This window comes from Urocitellus parryii, chromosome 7 (assembly GCF_045843805.1).
Source record: "Urocitellus parryii isolate mUroPar1 chromosome 7, mUroPar1.hap1, whole genome shotgun sequence".
NCBI classification, from domain to species: Eukaryota; Metazoa; Chordata; class Mammalia; order Rodentia; family Sciuridae; genus Urocitellus; species Urocitellus parryii.
In genome coordinates this window covers 104159809-104171980 of record NC_135537.1, presented here as the reverse complement: position 1 = coordinate 104171980, position 12172 = coordinate 104159809, and the positions used below count along the sequence as shown (strand labels likewise).

General features: G+C 44.2%; 1 pseudogene; it reads left to right on the top strand.

Annotated features, from left to right (window-relative positions):
• The first annotated feature begins 1013 nt into the window (after positions 1-1013).
• LOC144256092 (melanoma inhibitory activity protein 2 pseudogene) lies at positions 1014-3090 on the top strand (annotated as a pseudogene).
• Positions 3091-12172: the final 9082 nt, after the last annotated feature.

The window sequence follows — 12172 nt, the reverse complement described above, 5'->3', positions numbered from 1 at the left end:
ATAAAAATAAAGTAAAAAAAAGACAGTACAATGATCAAAAATAACAGTTCTTATTTAAGTAGTTGTTTAATTTTTATGGTTGCTTGCTCTATAAAAAAATAAAATTTAATAAAAACAATGCTATGGATAAACTTAAAAAAAGAAAAATAAGTCATTAACCCAGCTTTAAAAAGAAAGAAAGAAAGAAAGAAAGAAAAAGAAAGTAGTGTATAATGAGAGTTTTCTCCTTTAGAAATAATTCAAATGACCTTCCTAGAAAGAGTCAGCAAGTCTGGGGATATAGTTGAGTGGTAGTGGGCTGGCCTAGCATGCAGAAGGCCTTGGAGTTTAAAGCCCAATACTGCAAGAAAAGAAAAGGGAGGTTAGGGAGAAAAAAGAAGAAAGGGAGGGAGGAAGGGAGGAAGTAAAGAAGGAAGAAAAAAAGGAAAAAATGAAGAAAGGGAGGGAGGAAGGAAGGAAGGAAGAAAAAAGGTAGAGAATAAAAGCAGGGAAAGCAATGGGTCATTAAAGCAAAAGGGCAAGCAGTACAAATATAAATATATGACATAAAATCTGTTGAGACAGTTTAGAAAGCTTTAGAATTTGCATGACATCAAACTGAGTGGTATTATGACTGTATAGAAACATAAGAATCTCCACCTTGGCCTGGCCTAAACCAAACTCAGGGGTGGGAGGCATAGAGAGGACTCCTGTCTGGCTGGAGTGGAAGGGACCTGAACCTGTGGCACTTCAGGATGCACTGGTTAGGGAAGGAAGGGGCCAAGACTCCCCTGATGGGCACTTGAGCACCACAAGGCTCCTGGGAGTCCTTCACCCTGGCTCCCCACCATCACAAACCCCCCTTGCAGGGGTTCTCAGTGGTCTGTTCCGTTGCCTGGTGCAGGTTTGAGTTCCTCACCAAACACCTGAGTGTTCACAGCCTACGTTGGCCTGCCTGGGCAGGCTGTGGTTGTGGTGGCAAGAGCCAAAGCCAACTTAGCTTGATGGAGGCACCAAGGACTGCCCTACAGCCATATTATCAGGTGGTCCTGAAAGAAGTAGGCAGGGTTTTGGAAACATTGTCTGAAGACATGAAGCCAGGCCCTAATCCTTATGGTGTTCCTTGGGAGTTGGTGATGTGTAGAGCTATTGGATGTTTTGCTCTTCTCTTGTTTTTGTGGAGAAGTTTTCAGTGTGTTAGAAGCAGGCTTTATGTGGAAAGAGAAATACAGCTGGATTTAAAACTTTCTAGAAGAATTGAAGAAAAATGTGAACTACTTGAAAAAGTTAGCCTTGTTCAAAAAGAGCTTGAAGGCTTAGAGTCAACTTTAAAGGGCAGCAGTTCTGAGAAGGGTCCAAGAGACGTCCCAAATTTGGAGGCAACCTATGAAAAGCTGCATAGGTCCAAACCTAGCCATGGGGATGAAAGACTCTTTCTAGAAAAAGAGCTAGAAGAACAAAAGGCCAAACATTGTAAACAGGATGAAATCATGGCAGATATATCGAGAAGGATAAAGTCCCTTGAAGGTGAATCAGAATCAATCAGATCACAAATAGCTGAAACTAAAACAAACTTGAGACTGCTTCAAATGAGTGAGGAAGGACTTCAGCAGGCAATGAAGGAAGCCTTGGATGAATGTTCCCAGCTTCAGCAAAGTCAGAAACCGATCTTACAAGGAGACGCTGAAGCATGGAGGGAACAAGGACGTCTCCAAAGTAAAGAGAGCACCACATTGGAAGACTCTCAATTCCATGCAAAACAAGTTCAAACTGATAAAGAAAATCACATGGAGTCTCTGACTGAAGGCTTGCTGAAGATGAAAGATAGGTCTTCTCCAACCAAGGGAGCCCAAACAGACATTGGGAACTTGGAATGGGGAATGACGAGTGAATCAGGAATTGGTGCTCACTTGGATGATGAGCCCAAAGGAGCTTTGAAGAAACTGGTTGATGGTGCTAAGCTAAAGGCCTCCTTAGAAACATTAGAAGGACAAAGATATCAAACTTGTGCTTTCTTATCTGAAGTAGAGAAAACAAAGGAAGACCTTAGAGAACAGATTAGAAGTCTGAAGACTGAACAGGCAACCTTGCTGTCAGAAAATACACGGCTTGAAGGTGAGAATGAGAACCTTCAGCAGAAATTTAAAGTCATGATGGAATGCTCTCAAGAAAATATGATGAAACTCCATGGGAAACTCAGAGTAGAGGAAAATTACCGGGTGGAGCAAGAGAAGAAACTTTCCAAGGTTAAAGAAGAGATGGGCCATACAAGAGAAGAGCTGGAGACCTACAGAAAGCGAGCCAAATATCTTAAAGAAGAACTGGAGAGAACCATTCAGTCCTGTCAGGGGAAGATTATTTACTCTGAGAAAAAAGCACATGAGAGTGAGATGGCAGCTTGGATTGCTGAAAGAAACCTCCATTATTTCATGAAACAAAATGCTCGCAATAGACAAAAGTTAACTGCAAGGGAGCTTCAATTTGAACTTGTAGAGGAAGATCCCTGTGCACTTGGTGTTTCAAATGTAGAATTGGGCAGAAAGCATTCCCCCAATGGTCCCTCACCATTGGGTCCTCCTTGGCAAAGTGGATGTTATTCAAATTATGGTAGACCATCGCAACCAGCAGAACTCAGAGGTTCTAATCTGCCTTCTTTGGATAAAGAGGATCAACCTATGTCTTCAGAAAGTCAATCCAGTAGAAAGGAGACCAAAATCAATCTTGATGATTCCAATCTGCCTGATTCATCTCTCCCTGCTGAAAACCAAGCAACTGGCTCTGGCTCATTGTTGGCACCTTTCCCTCCAGTCAGAGGTGAATTGTTTCCTGTGGACCTGAGGAGTCAGTTCATGAGAAGAGGACCATTTTTCCCTCCACCTCCTCCAGGAAACAGGTATGGGGCACCTCGAGATTATTTTCCACCGGGCCCACCACCCCCTCCATATTTTCCAATGCCAGATGTCTATGAATGGAGGTATTTTCCTCATGACTTTCCCCCAAGAGCTAGATTTCCTCCCCCCACCCCCGCATTCTGAAAGTAGAAGTGAGTGCCCTTCAGGCTTCATTACACCTTCAAGTGATCCTGCTACTGAACATCAACAAGAAACCTGATGTTTTTCATCTCTCTTCAAAAGTAATTTGACTTACCTCTCATTTTTAGTTTTTAAGTAATTGCTTTTACTTAAGTAAGTGATTATACTTTTGCTCCGATTGAAGCTAAATAAAACTATACTTCTTACGATAGTATTTTGGAAATAAAGATGGTTTAAATATGATACTATGAGTAAATTATTTCCATTATATTTTACTCTAAAGATTACAGCATTGAATTTGATTAATCCACTATTCTATAAACAACAATGGGATTTTCATGTATGTCATCTAGCCTTTGGGGATATTTTAAATGCCCAACAAAGGCAGTCCCTTTATACAAAGAAGTGTATTTACTATGATTGTAGCAAATGTGAAAGGAACTTTATGCTTAATGAAAGATTTTCATTGATTTTCAGTCTTGTGGGGCATGTCAACTAGTTTTCCCATAAAACAATAACTAGTGCATATTAAGAGTAAACCAGAAAACACTACTAACCATGTCATGGAAGTAGGAGATCTCAAATACAAAGAAAGTTGTAGTTCTCAGGAAACATTTTTGGAATTGGAAATCACAATTTAAACTCACTCTGTTCCCATTTTCCCTGAGTCATCTTGATGACTACTTCTTCTTCTTCCTCCCTTCTCCTTCTCCTCCTCTTCCTCCTCCTCCTCCTCCTTCTTCTTCTTTCTTCTTCTTCTTCCTATTTTTCTTTGTGTTCTTCATCTTTGAGTTCTTCTTCTACCTTTAATTAATTAATCACTCAATCAATCAATTAATTTTTATATGGTTCTGAGGATCCTACTCAGTACCTTGCATGTGCTAAGTGAGTGCTGTTCTACTGACACACAACCCCAGTTCCTGTCTTTTATATTTTATGCCCATTTTCATGAAACTTAGAACTGCATTCTGCTGTGGTTCACTGATAAAGGTTTATCTAGTCTTTGGTTTTGGGGGAGATATTTTTAAAATACACATGAATTATTAGGACACTGAAATAAGAATCAGACACATAATTCTCAGCTTTTAGTATTCTTAGATTTGATACTCATAAAATGACTCTGCTAAACTACTTTAAGTTTTTTGAACTGCTCACTTTCAACTCTTATATCATTGACAAAAAGTGACAATTGGCCAACCTGCACCAATACACAGAGAACACTTTGAACAAGTTTTACCCAATAGAGACCAAGAATGAACATGTATTAAAAATACCCTAACTATACTTAAAGCTTTATTCAAATGTTAAATATGCTCTCTAAATGTGTGTGTGCATGTGTTTAAAGTATACATTTAAACCTAAAATGAATGCAGTAGTATAACCTCCGTCTTAAAAATAAGAAGCAGCTCTATTAAAACATTTGAAGCACAGTGAAGAATCTGCCTGATACTTGAGCCCAAAATTAATAGAAATGAAAAAAATTCGGGTCTTGAAAAAGAAAGTCTACACTTTTAATAAATCTAATAATTCTGTTTTCCCTCAAGAGTCACACTGGTTGTCAAATCAGTCCTTACTTGCCAGCATAAAATATTACTTTCTCTAAGCGAGTGGATGAAAGTTCCACAGTTATGGTCTGTATAAAACGAACTGATGATCACTCACTGATTGTTATCCAGAAGTACTTTTGCCCTAACTACTATTGGTGAATATTTTCTCATATAGTTCATGTCTTATACCAGTCATCTTGAAAGAATCTAATTTCAGGTTTAAATCCGAACAGAAATAGCTAAATACCATGACACAATACTCTAACAACATTTTGCTTCAAGAGAAAAAAGGTGAAAGGCTGTTCTAAACAAAACACCACTTACTAAATCAGCTTCCAACTGTGTAAAAGACCGTTAAGTAAAACAAAACAATATTTGTGGGAAGCCATCCTCACACGTGATTTGAGTTACCTCCATGGCTGGGTGAGAGGCATTTAGACAGAGCTGTCAGAGATTTCCGCATCCTTCTCCAGGTCCAAGGGCTTGTCAGTGCAGAGGCGTGTCTGGACACTCAGCAGGCTGCATATCTCCGCCTTCTAGGCTGGGTTGATGGTAGACATGGGACGGGTTACATTCTCTTGGATGGTGACAGTCTAACCATAGGTCAAACTGATGTTGCCCTTCAACTTTCAGCTTCAAAAAGATTCTCCAAAGTCCTGCAAATTGGAATAGCCCATGAGGCTTTTTAAAAACACAGAGGGAGCCCTTTGTGGCCAGAAGAAGGTGGAACACCCATGATCCTCAGGTGGCTCTACTCCAGCCGGGCTGTGAACCCAACAGACTCCAGATTCAGGGGCTGAGCAGCGGAGCTTCTCCAGACAGCACACCTTCCTGATTTGGAAGGCCCAAGGACCCAGTGGCTGGGCAGAGGCAGCTTAGAGATAGTTTCCAAACCTCTCATTTTCCCACAAGTTTCTTTTTTTCTTTTTTTTTTTTGCCACATTCATATATCAGACATCCTAAATTAACTTGCATTTAAAAAACTGAAATGTAAGACATTTAAAAACTCTTCTTATCACTATAAATAAGAACTCAGTACCATTTACCACTAAAAGGAAGCAACTGGAAAGACTCACACAACAGCCCCCTGATCTGTTCAGGTCCAGCCGGGCAGCGTGGCTTGCCCTCAGGTGCATAGCCAGTGACCGGCTCTCTCTTGTTGAACAGGGATGGAGGGAAGCCTGGCTCTAACCACTTAGCTTTCTTCCCCCTGCCGGACATAGGCCGAGGGCTTGAGGCTCTCTTAGCGGTGGAGACTAGTGTGCAAAGCCTCGTGGGCTGATCTGTGCTGATGAAAAACCAGGGACATGTTTTCTGGAGGCTTTTGGGAAAATCTTTTCTGTCTTTGAGAAGCCCCTGGAAGAGAGAGCGCTTTGCCTCCAGCTGTTGGCTGGGGCCAGCCTTGGATACAAGCCTGGCACTGCCCCAGGTATCGAAAGAGCGGCTGCCCGCCCAAGAGAGAGGCTGAGATCCTCAGGAACCCAGGGCCTCCTGAACAGACCAGCCAGGGCTTCTCCTGTCCCCTCCAAGCTCCCTCGGTTATTCAGGGCATTTTGAGACAGCCCTGGGACACCAATGGCTTCCCAACACAGGGGCAGAGGCCAGTGTCCAAAGACCACTGGCATTTGGCAGGGACTTTCTTCTCCACAACCAAGAAGACTGGCAGGGGAATGACAGCCTGGTTGACTCAGGTCATCTAGTGCCACATGCATCTATCAGATGAAGTCATTTCAGGGCCACACATCTTGTCCCTAGGAAATGCTTGCTTGGGCTGGAAGAGACAATGGTTTCACAGAAACAAAGTGGCCGGAGGCTGTGAGGTGCTTAGGTTTGCTTCCCAGTGACTCTCCTCAGGGTCACTCTGCCAGCCTCCCCTAAAGAGGTCATGAGGTCTGGGGATAAGGGGAGTAAATTATCAAAACAGCGTCTGTGCCTCTGGCATTGAACATGGAGCTCTATGAGCATACACCACATCCTTGGGACTCACAGTACAACCAGTGGACCACAGCATCCACGGTGTCACCTGCGGCTTGCTGGAGTGTGGTCTCAGGGTCCTAGGCTTGCAGAGTCGAATATGCATGCTAGAAAGGTGCCATTTAGGACCGCATACACAGTAACCCAGAGAAGCCCGGCCCCAGGTGCTCGTCACCAGCTAGGTGCCGCTCAGGCCATCAGGAGCTGGGGGGGGGGGAGTGCAGGTCCCAAATGCCCGCCTGGACCCCTGGAATGCTGCTCCGTGCTGTCAACCTGAGGCTGTCTGCTTTGTTTCTTTGGGTTTCTGCCACAACTGCTGAGCTGTCTTCCCCAAAGAACCAGCTCCTGAGATTCCTTGGGTTTCACAGCAGGCCACGGTATCCTGGTCCATCGTTGGTGCGCTCACCTGGGCTGCAGAAGGCAGACGGGGCCAGATAGCAACCTAGAGGGCTTCCTGGGCACTTAAATTCCCTATATTCCAATTTATTAGACTACACAAAATCAAACTCATTCTTTGTGCCATATGTAAAACACATTTCCCAGATTTTTATCAAAGTTGTGATGATGTTTAGCAATTCTCCAAGGCACTTTTTTTTTTTTTTTTTTTGAGAAGCGCTTTGTGTCAACAGGACCTCAGGAGAGGAAGTTCATGGGAGGGGATGAGGCAGATTTGGTGCCTATGAAGGGCAACAGGGAGAGCCTCCGAATGCAGGGCAGCCTGGAGGCCTCTGCCCACCATGGCCAGCTCTGGAGCAAGACCGCCTCTCAGAGGAGGCCTGGACTTGGCAGAGGGGCCATGCCCGAGTGTCCCCACAGTGCTCGATTGTTAGCTGGGCCTTGTGTGTGGGAAGAGCGCAGCCTCCGCTCAAAGGCTAATGGAGAGCTGGCGGGGTAAAAGGAGAGGGGGCGGCCCTGCTGGCTACTGACATTCTTGCCTCTAAATAACAAGTTTCTTTCTGGAAGGGAGATGTAAGCTTCATGGCTGGCACAAACTTCAGAGTGGAAAAACCCAGATAAACGTAGGAGGTTCCCAGAGCAAAAGATACCACTGTCTGGTACCCAAGGAGCAGCCCGGGAGATAGCAGGCAGGACAGAGAAGCCAGGCCTACAACAGGGGCCCGAGAAGCACTGGCTGGGAGAAGTGGACAAGGTGGGCTCCCAGCACCCTGCATCCCTGGCTGGCTCAAGGGAGTTGCTGAGGGTTTCTGAGCTCCAGGGATAGGGAGGAGGGTGTGTCTGCCAGCAGACCAGGAGGCACTTCCTGTTTGGGCTAAGAGGAGGCAGAAAGTGTGGACAGGATTGCTCAAGGGCACAGGGGATGGACAACAGAGACAAAGTGATAAGTAACAAAGAGGGGAGTGACAACCCAAGGGAGATTATCAAAGGCAGAAGATAACCAGGCACCAGATCCTGCCTCCCTGGGCTTCTCCTGGGCTTAGGCCCTGTGGGAGAGCCAGGGGAGGAGGGCAGCCTAAACTGAGCAAACAGAACTGTAAGCCAGAGGGACAAGTTTAACTTCAAGTGTAGAGAATAAGTTTTCTGTAAATGAAGAGAAACAGGGAAGTGGGGGTCAGTCAAGGTCAGCTACAAGGAGATTTACAGACTGCATTTATCTCCAAGTTTATGTAGCCTATTAAATTTCATCTCTGCTACAATCATATCCTTTGATATAAACATTTCACGTTTTTGGAACCTAGTTTTGAAAGCATAAAAAGTATGCAGAAAGATCTTCCCATAATACTTATAATAATGAAGTGAAATGAATTCCCAGTGGTACGGAAAGACTTATGGATCCTCTTGCATGCTCTTGATGGCATGCAAGGTTAATAATAATGACATTTTCATTAATATGCACTAACTTCTAAGTATGTTCTAATAAGCTAGTTAATGAAACAAGCAGAAAGAAATATGGGGTACAGTGTTTCTCAAACCTTTTGACCACGAGCCACAGTCAACCATTGCTCTTGCATGTGGACCAGGACACCCACACACATTTTCAAAGCTTGCAGGGAACCCCACCTGCTCACCTGAGCCCCACACCCTCAGCACTTGGTGTGCTCTTCTGTCCTGTCTTTCTCAGTGCTATATCGACCCATCGTGTGCGCCATAACCCCTCTTGGTGGAGCATGATTCCAGAGAATAATCCAAAATAGTGGGACTGTCCCTGGTGGAGTCCTTCATCCTTTCCAGTTTTTCTCTAATAAACACACATTGCTTTTTATAAAATGGGTATACTGTTTCCATACTGATTTTCAAATTGTCCCCATGCTCCTCTTCCCTAGGCCAACTATTCTCAGTTCCTCGTTCTCTGATAAATACACTTTACATTTCCCAAGGATTCCTGAGCCCAGCGGCAGGGGTGGCAGCCCCAGCTACAGGCAGCCTCTGCTCCTGAGTGTACATCGAACACTTCGCGGATTTAGCATCTATGACTTGTGGCCCCCATGTGGCCACTGCTGGATCATGTACCTTTTAAAGGAAAGGTCACCATCCCAGCTAATCCATATCTTTCATTCCTGCTTTCTCTCCTTCCTTTATCTCTCTCCGACATGAACAATTTTGTTAAGTGCCTATTTTGTTCAAAACACTATCTAAAAGCTGAATGAAAAAAGAGATTTTTTTTCACATTCTTTAATTTTTCTATACTGATCACATATTTCTTTCATAGTCAGGAAAAACAATACATACTGTCTTTTTTTTTTTTTTTTTGATACAAGGGATTGAACTCAGGGGCACTCGACCACTAAGCCACATCCCCAGCCCTATTTTTGTAGTTTATTTAGAGACAGGGTCTCACTGAGTTGCTTAGGGCCTCACAGTTGCTGATGCTGACTTTGAACTTGAAATTCTCCTGTCTCAACCTCCCAAACTGCTGGGATTACAGGTGTGCACCACCGTGCCTGGCTACATACTGTCTTAAAGGCGACCTTAACATAGCTCTTCCCTTCAAGATGCTCACAACCTAGGAAAGAATCAGTCTTCTAAATAAGGATGTTAGAGACTTACCTTAAGTTCCTCATCGTGGTCTGGCTGAGGAGCCCGTGGGGCTGCAGGGGGGCAGCCCACACCAGCTGGGCCCTGTCTCTCTCCCCATCAAGGAGCATGAGTTTGCTGAATGAAGCAGACACAGATCCAGTTGGGTGGTTACCAACCCGACCACCAGCCTGCAGTGAGGGTGAACTGGGTCATCTTGGTCATGCTTCCCTATCCCTGGAAGCCTAATGCAGTGTGAGAAATTATTGATGACTCTGGGTTCAGGCTCCCCCACACAGAGCAGCTGGGTGTCCATCCCGCTTTGCTGGATGTCACCCCTTGATGGGATTCCAGTGAATTCCTGAGGTTCCCAAGAGGCTCATAAGACACATTTTAGTTGCTATGTGGGACACATTGAAAACCAGGAAATAAATCCTTGACTTGTTAAGTGAGGAAAAATACTAGAGGTCTTGGGAGAGGAAAATTTCCAAGACTTCACGGCTGATGGACCGGTCCTGCAGGCAGGAAAACATGTCTTCATTCAGTGACCCCAAGGCCCATGTCCAGCCAGCCACAGAACTTCCTCAGCTGCACAGTACACTTCCTGTTGGCAGACAAACGACAAATATCTGCTTTGCATTTGTATGGTCCAGCCAACTTTTGACCTGATGCTTTCAAATTTTAGTTACAACCTTTGCTTCCCTTTGGGAAAGAATGATTTAAGAGCTCTGCTGTCCAATACGGTAGCCACTGACTTCAGCAAGCACTTGAAATGTGACTAGTCACAACTGGCATGTGTTGAAGGAGCAAGGCAGTGTTTCAAAGACTTAGCACAGAAAGGGACAAATGGCTAAATTTTTAAATATTGATCACAGATTGAGATGACAACACTGCCAATGAAGCGAATAACATAGTGCATATTGTTAAAACTAATTTCACCTGTTTCCTTATGATCTTCTTAATGAGGCATCTGGGAAGTTTAAAGTTGCAAGTTTCTTTTGATAAGGACAGTACTATGCCAGGGTTTCCAATGCAAGTGTGAAAAGTCTCCAGTTCCCTTCCACACACTCCTCCCCAAATCTCCTTTTGGACTAAACTTGAAGTCCTTTTAATGAGATACCAAGCTGTTTTTGTTGCTATAATTAGGGACAAATTATAAATTCCAATGACTACCCAGTAGTTCTGCATCAGGAAGCCAGACAAGAGACTTTGTTCAAAGGGACGCTTGAAGTTCACACATGTCATCTTCTCTTCCTATTTCTGCCCTTTTCCATCACCCCAACAAAGCATGCATATGTGTCAGTCAGCTTTTCACCACTGGGACCAAAATACCAGACAGGAACAGCTGAGAGGAGGAAAAGTCTATTTTGACTCAGTTTCAGAGGTTCAGTCCTCAGTGGACCAACTCCACTATTCCAGGCAGAGGTGAGGCAGAACATCATGGAGGAAGGGCATGGTGGAGCAGAGCTGCTCAGCTCTCGGTGGCCTGAAGCAGAGAGAGCAAGGGGCGGAGAATGCACGCTTCTAGGGCACACCCCAGTGGCCCCTAGAGACCCCTAGTGACTCCTCCAGCCAGGCCCCATAGGACTCTGGTTCCTTCACACTAGGACAGACTGAGTGGCCACTGCTCTCATCTGTCATCACTCCTCCCCTGCAGTGGCATAGGAGTCTGAGGACACCTCATCTCCAGACCACACAGCATGGAATGGAGGCCTATCTGGGCCACCCCACACAGGGCTGCCACTAAGTGTCACATTACCTGCATTTTATAAACCAGTGGGGCTGGATTCCTATTAGACATAAAGCTCTATGTGTAGGAGGAAGGCAAGAATCAGTAAAGACATCCCCAACCGGAATCCACCAGGGCCCAAATCGAGCTACTCAAGTCCTTTCTCTGCATGGAAATAGTGTTAGCTCCTAAGCAAGCAGATTCCCAAACTTCTTCTCAGATGAATCCATCTCAACGCTCTTTACGTATCAGGAGTAATCTTGACTTACAATGGATCTTGCCCCAGCTGACACTGCAGTCTTAGATGATTCATGTTTTTTAACATTAGCAACCTTCCTTATATCCAAATACACTGAAGTGAAGAAGGCTGAAAGTGGACCCTTTCCTGAGATCAAGTTCTTCCCATTTCTTTCACTATTATTTGACTAATGCATGTAATCAAAACATCATAAAAGTTTAAGTTAAAATATTACAATAATACCACCCTAAGACAGCTTTTTAATTTCCAAGTTTCATTTGCACAGATACATTAATACATTACCCAGTTATTATCATAGATAATGCATAATAGTTTGCACTATAATTAGTTCTCCTGCTTCCTCAGCTCCTTCCTCCTTCTCTGTTGGACATGTGGCTGTGGGTTCTGTGCTTTCTCCCCCATATCTATAAAGGTTGTCCTGTGATCATGTTTGATCCTGTGCCTCTAAGTAGAACCTATGCTCTTCTTTCCAGAACTCCAGGTTCATGTGTCCAGCTGTTTACTCGACATCTCCAACTAAAATGTCGAAATGACACTCAAAAAAAATGAATAAAAAGGAATAGAAGCCTCCACTTACTAATGAAACTGGAATTTCTTGGTGATTTTGAACTGTCAGGTATAAAGGTACAAGGTGACAGGAGGGATGGGAAGAGGCTCAGCACACTGAGTGAGAGAGGAG